Source organism: Rosa chinensis, chromosome 2, assembly GCF_002994745.2.
Source record: "Rosa chinensis cultivar Old Blush chromosome 2, RchiOBHm-V2, whole genome shotgun sequence".
NCBI lineage: Eukaryota > Viridiplantae > Streptophyta > Magnoliopsida > Rosales > Rosaceae > Rosa > Rosa chinensis.
Genome location: NC_037089.1, coordinates 23,716,889 through 23,719,355, shown reverse-complemented (window position 1 = coordinate 23,719,355; position 2,467 = coordinate 23,716,889).

Below are 2,467 nucleotides of genomic sequence, written 5' to 3'. Positions count from 1 at the left end.
TTTGTATCAAACTTTCCAGGTAATACAAGTTCATTGGTTTGAAAACACATGAAAAAGTTCTCGGTTGTTTGGTCAGAGCTTGCTTGGCTTTTTATATGAGAAGAAGATATCCACTTATTCTTATCTAGGACAAGTAGCCCTTTACATGGATGTGATCACTTAGTAAACAGACTAGTTTGGGTTTAGTGAGAAGCGATGAAACTATAAGTACTTTACCAAGTAACAAGAGTTACGGCAATTAGCTTCCCAATTGTTTTCTTTTCTATTTCAGATCAGTGATTTTTTTATTGAATTATAGATGGCAATGATTGAAGGTTATCTTCTGGCAAATAAATTGTTTGTTGACTATAATCAGGTAAGATTGTAATTCTTCTAACTCGTTAATAAATTACTAAATTAACTTTTTCAATCTGAGATGCATATGTTAAAAACATCTGTTTGTATCTTAAAAGTTCAGAAGTGTCCATTTGTCTCTTTGCGGGACCCAACTCTATCCTCTACTTGCAAATTTCAGTGAGCAAATGGTCTCACTCAAGTCATTTTCATGAAGACTAATTTGAAGAAACTCTTGGAGTCTCCTCCTAGAGAGTCTTGAAGCAAGTGGGTAAGCTTGGAGTTCCTCTGTCTTTGCTCTACATTTGTATGTTTCTCTAGAATATGTACACTCACAATGGACGTTAATTGTACAATATCATATCTGAACATTTTTCATGCAGCACAGAAAGAGTGAATTTGCTCGGAGTTGAAGGGCAAGCCAAAATTTCTGGTACACTTGTATGTGTTTCTGGTGCCATATTTGCTCAGAGTTGAAGGGCAAGCCAAAGTTTATGGTACACTTGTAGTGTGAGTAAATACTTTTATCCTCAAGTGAATCTATACCAAGACTTTAGAGATGTAGGAGGCTTCAATCTTGTTCTAGTTTTTTGCTGTATATGGAGAAGTCTAGGCCCTATGTCCCCTTCTCCGTCCTCTTTGTACTACTTTTTATCTATAATATTAATGAAAATTAGAATTATCTTTTGCTTACCGCTTATATTTTCATTTTGTTACTTTTCTAGCGAGCAAATTGATAAATGAGAGCAAACTACTTATGAACTAGAAATTGAAGCAAAACAAGCAAAAACAAAATGATTTGAAATAAAAAACTAATGTTATAAAAGAATCACAACATCAGATCTATCTAAATAACAGATGACAAATACTGAAAAATAAATCAGTTTCTTATGTAAAGCGATGTCATCCGAAAAGATATCAGTTTTTTACAAATACACTAATGTCTAGACTCATTTTATACATCGAAATCTAGTAAGAAACCGATCTGTATAATTATCTTAGACATTGGCTAAAAACCGATGTCTGGATTTTCCGGATCTTTCTCATCACCCACTAAGACATCGGTCGGAAATGTTTTTCTCATCGGTTTTTGACCGATGTCTGAGGGCATAATTCTAGTAGTGCTAGTTGAAACCGGAGAAGATGGCCGAAGGTTGCTTTAAGCTTGGCTGGAAGATACAGTTGCGTGGCTGAGTGATGGCTGGACAGTGGTCGGTGCTTGCCGAGAGTTTGCTGGACAGTGGCTGGACGCTGGACTTTGCTGGCCTGGTTGGTCTAGCTATCTAGTACGCTAGCCTAAAGGCTGGCCGATGCTGGCTGGCAGAGCTGGCCGAGAGGATGCGCAGAGGAGCGAGCTGCGTTGGCGAGGCTAACACGGGTTAGGGGTCGCGGTAGTAAGGCTAATGGCGAGACTAACCGGTGGATGATTTTTCGGTTTTTACTCTTTTGGATTTTTGATCTCAGGGTTAGGACTTGTGCACCATAGTGATGGGATTTTGATCCATCAGCCTGCATATACTCAGAAAATTCTAAGGTGCTTTAATGAAGATAAAGCAAAGCCTGTGAGTACTCAGATGATTGGCCGTAGTCTTGAGCCAGGAAAAAGTCCATTTCATCCAAAGGATGAGGACGAAGAGTTATTAGAGGCCGAAGTGCCCTATTTAAGTGCACTTAGCTCAATGCATAAGCACAAGACCGGACATCTCACTCGCATTGAACTTGTTAGCTCGACATAGTTCTGAGCCAACGGGCCGCCATTGGATTGGTGTAAAGACAATCTTTTGATACTTAAAAGGTACGATTGATATGGGCCTATTTTATGCCTACAGAGAGAAGAGAAATGACGGAAGAATTGGATCGGACCACATTAGGCATGGCACCACAGTCCACCATGACGCCGTGACCAGCCATATTGCCATGGTGTCGCCGCCACCACCAAGGGTGGCCGGCCTCACCCACCTCTCTTACATCAAAATGATGGTGATATTTTGATGGGTTTTGCTGATTTAGAGTACCTCTCTGACCCTCACAAAAGTCACTCCCAAACAGGTTATGTCTTTACCATGGGAAGCACTGCGATATCTTGGAGGTCTACAAAACATACTCTTGTTGCTACTTCCTCAAATCATGCAGA